This window comes from Larimichthys crocea, chromosome XIII, assembly GCF_000972845.2.
Source record: "Larimichthys crocea isolate SSNF chromosome XIII, L_crocea_2.0, whole genome shotgun sequence".
Taxonomy (NCBI): domain Eukaryota; kingdom Metazoa; phylum Chordata; class Actinopteri; family Sciaenidae; genus Larimichthys; species Larimichthys crocea.
This window is the reverse complement of record NC_040023.1, coordinates 13041008-13049618: the sequence shown is the minus strand read 5'-3', so window position 1 is coordinate 13049618 and position 8611 is coordinate 13041008. Positions and strand designations below refer to the sequence as shown.

Below are 8611 nucleotides of genomic sequence, written 5' to 3'. Positions count from 1 at the left end.
GAGGTCCTTTAACATCTGCCGAACAATGCTGAGGATGTTTTACGAGTCTGTTGTGGCCATGTGATCTTCTTCGCAGTCACATGCTGGGCAGTGGGCTGAAGATCGCAGACACCAACAGATTAAAACTGATCAGGAGAGCTGGTGATGTCGTGGGGGAGGAGCTGGACACTGACGACTGTGGCAGAGAGGAGGACGCTGTCAGGCTTCAGTCCCCTATTGGACAATGTTTCACACCCACTCAACGACACGCCTGGCTCCGCCAGAGACAGCACTTTGAGGCAGTTATCCAAGCCTTTGTAACCACTCGGCTTGACTATTGCAATGCACTTTATTTGGGGGTTAGTGGTCCTCGATTAGTCGTCTTCAGCTGGTCCAAAATGCTGCTGCACGTCTTTTAAACTGGCACAAGCAAATAGGAGCACATTTCACCGATTTTAGCTTCACTCCACTGGCTGCCTGTCCATTTTAGGATTCATTTTAAAGTTCTTTTATTTGCTTTTAAGGCCTTGAATTGCCTTGCCCCACCCTACCTCTCTGGGCTGCTGCACCCCTACATGCCTAGCCGTTCTCTCAGGTCAGCTGACCAGCTGCTCCAGACTGTCCCTAAAGCTAGGCTTAAGCTCAGAGGGGATCGAGCATTTGCCGTTGCAGCCCCAAAGCTATGGAACAAATTGCCGCTGCACGTGAGACAGGCCTCTTCTCTGTCTCATTTTAAAACCCTTCTTAAACCCACCTCTTCTCTTTGGCTTTTAACACCATGTAGTGGTTGATTCTTATGTGCATACATGCTTTTGTTATTTACGTACTATTTTTTGTCTATTTTTTATTTTTTTATTTTTATCTAGTGCCTTTTATTCATTTTATTTTTATTGTTTTCTAACTCTTTTATCTACTTGATGTTTTGTTGTGGTTCTATATTGTTATTCATTGTGGTTCTATCGTATTGTGAAGCACTTGGAAACCCGGTGTGTGCAAAATCGTGCTATATAAATAAAGTGGATGGATTGGATTGAGAGCTCCTTCAGTAGCAGACTCCTCTCTCTTAAATGCACCACAGAGCGACACAGGAAATCATTCTGCCTACGATCATTAATCTCTATAAACCCCCCCAAGTTGACGCAAACACGGACAATACTTCAATTTCAATTCAATTTCAATTTTCAATTTTATTTGTATAGCCCAAAGTCACAAAGTACATTGCCTCGGAGGGCTTTACAATCTGTACAGGGAGTGACACCCTCTGTCCTTAGACCCTCGGTTAAGTGAGGAAAAACTTGCCACAAAAAAACCTTTAACGGAAAAAAATGTGGAAGAAACCTCAGGAAGAGCCACAGAGGAGGATCCCTCTCCCAGGACGGACAGACGTGCAATGATGTCACGTGTACAGGACAAATCAACACAAACATATGTACAATTACATAAATGATAAAATGACAATGAATCACAATGAATGATAAAATGACCACAGTAGCAGATATGATGATACGATGAAGTCCCCCGGCAGTTTAATCCTATGGCAGTATAACTAAGGGATGACCAGAGCCAGCCCTAACTATAAGCTTTATCAAAGAGGAAAGTCTTAAGTCTACTCTTAAAGTGTTGACCGTGTCTGCCTCCCGAACCCAGAATGGTAGTTTGTTCCACAGAAGAGGAGCCTGATAGCTGAAAGCTCTGGCTCCCAATCTACTTTTGGAAACTATAGGAACCACAAGGAACCCGCATCCTGAGAGTGCAGTGTTCTAGAGGGGTAGTAAGGTATTATGAGCTCTTAGATATGATGGTGCCTGACCATGAAGAGCTTATAATAAGGAGAAGAATTTTAAATTCTACTAGATTTATAGGTAGCCAATGCAAGGAAGCCAAAATGGAGAGATGTGTCTCTGATCTTGGTTCCTGTCAGAACACGTGCAGCAGCATTCTGATTAACTGCAAAGTCTAAGAGACTTATTGGAGCAGCCTGATAACAAAGAGTTACAATAGTCCAGCCTTGAAGTAACAAATGCGTGGACTAGTTTTTCTGCATCCGCCTGAGAGACAATGCGTCTGATTTTAGCGATGTTACGTAAGTGGAAGAATGCAGTCCTCGAAATTTGTTTTATGTGACGTTAAAGGACAAATCCTGATCAAAAATAACTCCAAGATTCTTTACAGTGGAGCTGGAGGCCAGGGTGATCCCATCAAAGGAACTAAGTTCTAGAAAGAGAGTTTCTGAGGTGTTTCGTCCAATTACAAGAACTTCAGTTTTGTCTGAATTTAACATAAAAAAATTGTAGGTCATCCAACTTTTTATATCCTTAAGGCATGCTTGGAGTTTGTTAACTGATTGGTTGCATCAGGCTTGATCGTAAATATAATTGGGTGTCGTCAGCATAACAATGAAAATTGATAGAGTGATTCCTAATAATGACCCCTAAAGGAAGCATATATAAACTAAATGAAGTGGTCCTAGTACAGAACCTTGTGGGACTCCATGACAAACTTTGGTATCATGGAGGATTTATCATTGACGTGAACAAACTGAGATCGATCTAGAAATACGACTTAAACCAGCTTAGGGGGTTCCTTTGTGCAATTTGATGTTCCAGTCTCTGTAAAAGAATTTGATGGTCAATGGTGTCAAATGCAGCACTAAGATCTAACAGGACAAGTACAGAGATGAGTCCTTTGTCTGATGCCATTAGGAGGTTTTGATTTGTTGCACTTATATATTTATGATATATATATATATATATATATATAAATAAATAAATAAATAAAACAAACAAACAAGAGGCATACCATCATAACAATATACAATGACCTGACTTTTTATTTATTTATTTTTATTAAATGAATTTAATTTTTGTGGCTTAGGGAGGGCAGTGCCCTAGCGCCCTCTATTAGTCAGCCGTCACTGCAGCTAAAGCACAAAATCCAGAATCAATCCACAAAACCACATCTCTGTGAAGTACAAAACAGCAAATGAAGAAAAGTCCCTGTTTTTCCCCAACAGCAGTTGAAGTTACTCCAGTTTGTTGGGCACAACGCACATTGGAAAAAAATATTCCCAATAATGGTGTGCAGAATCCAAGCTGCCAAAGACCCATGAGTGCGCCGGCTCGTTTGCCATGAGCGCACCTTTGATCAATTGTCCAAAATTTCAAGTGGTGGGAGAAGAAAAGTATAGAAATACATCCTCAGGTCTTCTTCCCCTGATATTCATTAGCTCTTCTCTGGTCAAAAAGCCCCGGGTACAATTGCAAAAAACAGAGTTTATACACAAAACAAGGCAAACAACGTACCAAGGCGGTGCAATCTTGGTAGTCAGATGCTAACTGCTGATTCCACTGGACATTCTGGCTATGATGCAGCCACTGGAGCTGATCACAGCTGTCCTATACAATGTGTGTGATTCCACCAGAAGTGGAGCAGATCCAGCTGGCCAGAAATCAATTTTCAAAATAAAATACCCTGATCATAAAAACAGTTATCATGTATGCATTTATTTCTGGCAATACTTCAAAGCATCATGCATATTGGAAATTTATCTATACCCTCTAACCAGTCTGTGCTGTGAATTCAATTTAGGCCATGGTTTAAATATACAATGTATTGTTCTTTCAACAAGATGCTGAGTCAACAGAGTTATTCTGTTAATATTCAAACTAATTTAATAGAGAGAGAGAGTGGCTGGCTCCGATTACATTGAACATATTAAGTGCTCGATGAAACAAATCCTGCAAATACAAGTAACTGGGACATATAGTGCAGGTGGAATGCATATTCATGATATTCATTCCAAAGCAAAATCCAATCACTGGTAACACTTTATTTGGATAATCTGTCTACAGAGCATTTGTAGCATTTCAGCACTATAATATTTGAGATTCAACAATTTAACCATTTTCAGTTTAAGTCATTTTTATTTATATAGTTCATAACAAAAGTCATCTCATGACATTTTCCATATAGAGCAAACCATACCCTTTATAATATTATCTACAGAGACCCAGCCAGGGAGCAAGCAGTGGTTATTGGACGACCCAGTCTACCACTGAGCCACGGTTGCCCTGTTTACTGTGTAAGAAGCAAAAATCTCTTTTGATTTGCTGTTAGCATAAAGGCACTGGCATTGCATATTAGCTCATTAGCTAGGTAGCACTAGCTTGGCTGTACATTTGACCTGGACACGTGGACTAATTTGGTTAATTAACTTATTTCTGTTGTTTAAATTGTTGGAGCTTCTATAAAAAAAAAAAAAAAAAAAAAAAAAAGATCACAACTGCTTCTCATTCAAACCAATTATATTTACTAATTTAAATGTCAGACCTGGACTAAAAGAGGACTCAGATGCAGATAAATCACCAACTAGGTGGAACTTTATTTGGATAACTCTGTCACTGAGTGACACGAAGAACAGACTATGAAAATTATTCTAGAAAACAAAACCACTCCGAAGAGGGAAAAAGATAAAAGCAAAGAGGAAAAGGTCAACAGAAAAATCAGTCCACAAAAGGGAGGACAAAAGCTAAGACCGCTATAAAATTGAACAGAAAACAATGACCATAAACTATGAAAATTTACCAACAAAAAAATCACTCACATGGAGGCAAAAGATTACAGGCACACTGATCAAGGACTGTGGAAAAAAACTGGCGGAGATGAAGAAAACACTCTGGCACAAGACAAAGGGAGACACAGACAATATATACTCAGGGTAATGGGGAACAGGTGGAAACAATCAGGGCGGGGACACATGAGGAAGGGCAAGTGACCTGAAACGAGAGGAGAGTTATCTTTCAAAATAAAACAGGAAATAGACAAGACAAAAACCCAGCTTGACCTCACCGCTTGACATTAAACATGTAAAACACTGTTACAAAGAAGAAGAAAAACGACCACGGCGACATAAAAGAAACAAGGAGGAAAAAAGTCAGATCCGTTACCTAGCAACCAATAGATTCCTTTTTTTCTGCAACTTAACATCTAAACATTACACTAACAGAAGACAACACAACACATTTCTATTTCAAAATAAAAGCATTCATTAATAACCTATTATTATTATTCCTCTATTGTCAGAGAAAAAATATTTACAACCATTTCTGAGTTCTTTTGGGGGGATTATGGAAACATTTTAAGCATTAGTGATGCAAGTTTATTCTTCTATTTCAGTTTTCACTCTAAGTATACCGTTTGGTGGAATAAAGGCCATAAAATAATTACTCTAGTTCACTTTAATTGTCACAATCTATTTGTTTCATATAGTTATTAAGAAATTGTTTTGTTTGCACTAAATTGCCCCTGTTTATTGTCTTGAAATTGACTCAAGTGACTCTAAAAAGAAAAGAGGAAAAAGTGATTTCAAAGGACAGGATGAACTAAATGGTAAATATACTGTACTCATTTAGCTTTCTAGTCTTTTGACCACTCAAAGTGTTTTTACACTACATATCTCATTCACCCATTCACACACATTCATACACTAATGGCATTAACTGTGCATTAGCTATTCAAGGTGCCAACAGCTCATCAGTTTTTTTAGGAGTTAATCATTCATACACATTCACACACTGATGGTGCAGCCTTCTGGAGCAATTTGGGGTTCAGTATCTTGCCCAAAAACACTCTAACATGCAGACTGGAGGAGCTGGGGATCAAACCGCACTACAAAAATTACTTTGGTGGACAGCTGCCCCAATATCTTAATAGGTCTATATGATAGCTGTATGAAAAGGAGTAGTTCTGTAACTTGCAAAATTATGATGAAGTACCTTTGCACAAAATAATTAGCTAATCTAGACTTGCAACAAGGCATATATATTTGTACTGAGGTTGTAGTTTGCAGTGGTGTTAAGCTGGACTACATTATAATGTTCTCATAGTGCCATCTCATCGGTGGTTGCTATCAGCATGGCTCCGATTATCTTCTGCACTCAACTTGTGGTCTTATGTCTAGGACTCAATCAAGGCCATGCTGATAATCAGTACAACAGCATGGCCTGTATGATATTGCTTTGTCATTTCATCTATGCATGCATCCCTCACCAAATATGTACATATTAAAAATACTACAACATCAGAGCATACATATTGCATACCTAAGTAGTTGACCAACACATTACTATGAAACACATGGATGCAGAAATGTTCACACAGCTCACTTGGCTTTAAAAGAGAGCATAAGTAGAGTGAGGCTGTATTTAAACATGTATGTAGTGTATCTGCAGTGTATAAATCATGTATGTATATCCTACGTTGGTAAAGGCACACCACACTGCTCTTTGACAATGATATGCTAAGAGAACTGCAGTTACCCTAAATCTTACTCTACAGCTGTAGAATAGCTGTATCATGTAACAAAGATAATAAAGATAAGCCTACTCTCTTACTGTTAGGTTGACAAAGGGACCGAATTTTCCAGATGACTTTTAGTCATTTTTCAGAGGAAAAGGAAGTTTATGCATTAACAATTTGATTGCTATTTCTACTTACTTTTTACTACTATGTTACTTCAAGTCGTTTTTTTCTAATATAGTACAGTATAGTATTGTGCAAAATTAAATCAAATCACATCACAATAATATATATTTGATCAATTCAAAACATGTTACAGTATTTTAACTTTAACATACATAAAAATGAAATTGAGACACTGTTTCACAAATTGCTGCTGTTTATTGTAAATGTAATTTTCAATCCAGCAAACAACACAAACAAAACAAATCTAATTGTTACAGCCCCTCATTATCAGCCTGTCCTAAAAAGTCCCTCTGCAGGTGATCCAGAATGCCACAGCAAGTGTACTGACAGGAACCCAGATCAGAGATCATATTTCCCCCATTTTTGCTTTTCTGCACTGACTACCTGTAAAATCCAGAATAGAATTTAAACCTTCTTCTTAGCTACAAAGCATCATATCCTAAAGCTCATAGTAGCCTATTACCCCACTTGAGCACTACGGTCTGAAAATGAAGGGTGCCTTGTGGTTCCTATAGTCACCAAAAGTAGAATAGGTAAAAATATTTAAATACAATTAAATAAAATACAATTTAAATAACAATTAAACTAGAAAAATCTCCAAAGAAATGTTGAGTGTGGTAAATTTATGTGGCTAAAGTTAGGAAATTGGACCTTTAGCGTGATCAGAAGAAACTGGTATCTCTGCTTTCCTCCAGAAATTTTCCTGCCTTTTTAACATGGCAGTCTATGGACCTGTAGAAGGGTGTTGCTGGCACATCTTTGTGCCAAAACTTCTATGTATAAATTATTTCTGTAGAGTGACAAATTTATTTTTCGACAAATGTTTCTATCACTCTCCACTCTAGGTATGATGTCACGCACTCTAGCTCGTGAATATTCTACCAATACACACCCATTAATTTTTTTGCTGTGGTTTTTGGCGATTTTTCAGCAAACCGCTTGTCGAAAAGCTTAGAAAAGTCATAGCACACCATTCCCGGACGAGTCAGTCATTTCAATCTTTTTTGTGTATGTGCGACTAAAACTTATTTTGAAAGACTTTTGTCTTGTTTGTGTGTGTGTGTGTCAGGGAAACATGGAGCCCACCAATCCGAGCAGAGCAACCGCAGCTGCTCCTGTGACATTTGACACAGCTGAGAGACAAAGTGCTGAAAGTACCCCTCGAACAGGAAGGATTTTTGGCCAAAGCGTAGTTCCCATTCATTGAACCGGCTTCACTGTGAGCATCCTGAGCTCTTTTTGAACGTCTACATATATATTTTATGTGGCTAAAGTTAAGAGATTGAACTTTTAGAGTGACAGAAAAAAATGGTACCTCTGCTTTCCTCCAAAAATGTTCCCGCCAGCATGACGGTCTATGAGGCTGTGGATGGGTGTTGCTGACGCATCTTTGTGTTCCCACGCCAAAACCATAAGTGTGACAGCTTCAGCAGTGTTATCACAGCGATCACCACAAGTTTTCCTACATTTCTATGTATAAATTATTTCTGTGAAATTTGTTGCCTCAAGAGCAGTTTACAAATGAATTTTTAGACAGTTTTTTCTCTCCCTCTCCACTCTAGCGATGATGTCACCAACTCTAGCTCTCGAACATTCTTCTAATACACACCCATTCATTTTTTGCTGTGGTTTTTGCTGATTTTTAGGCAAACCGTTTGCCGAAACTCTTAAAAAAGTCATTGCCGTATATTTTGATACCTTTTTTGTGTAAGTGTGACAAAAACTGTGGGAGGAGTAGCCTGCCAAAAAAGGACGTAAGAAAAATAATAAGTGCGCTGAATAATAGATAGTGTGCTCTTTCAGTCACACTCAACTAGAAAAATTACATTTCGTGCGGAAAGTGTAGTGTGGATGCCCTCTGCTAAAACACCTGACGTATCTGTGGAAATTTGTAACTTGGTTAACTTCTCGTCGCTCGTTACAATCAGCTGGCAGACTTTGTATGCTGCATGTGCTGATTTGTTCACACTTTCGGTTAACGGCGTGCTAACCAGAGAGGTCTGAGGACAGGTAGGCGTGTCTGCTGCGGCCTGATCCTTTGTCCTTTCGTCCGTGGTCGGCGTCGTGCGGACCGAACTGAGGCTCACGGGCCCTTGTGGTCCGTTTAGAACACAGGAGAGCTGTGACCCGGGGCGTGACCTGTGGCCTA

The 8611-nt window shown here is 39.0% G+C and overlaps 1 protein-coding gene across 1 annotated transcript in view; it reads right to left on the bottom strand.

Annotated features, from left to right (window-relative positions):
• Window positions 1–8611, bottom strand: part of LOC104937647 (muscarinic acetylcholine receptor M4) — a 57396-nt gene that overhangs the window by 12552 nt on the left and 36233 nt on the right. The window lies entirely within an intron of this gene.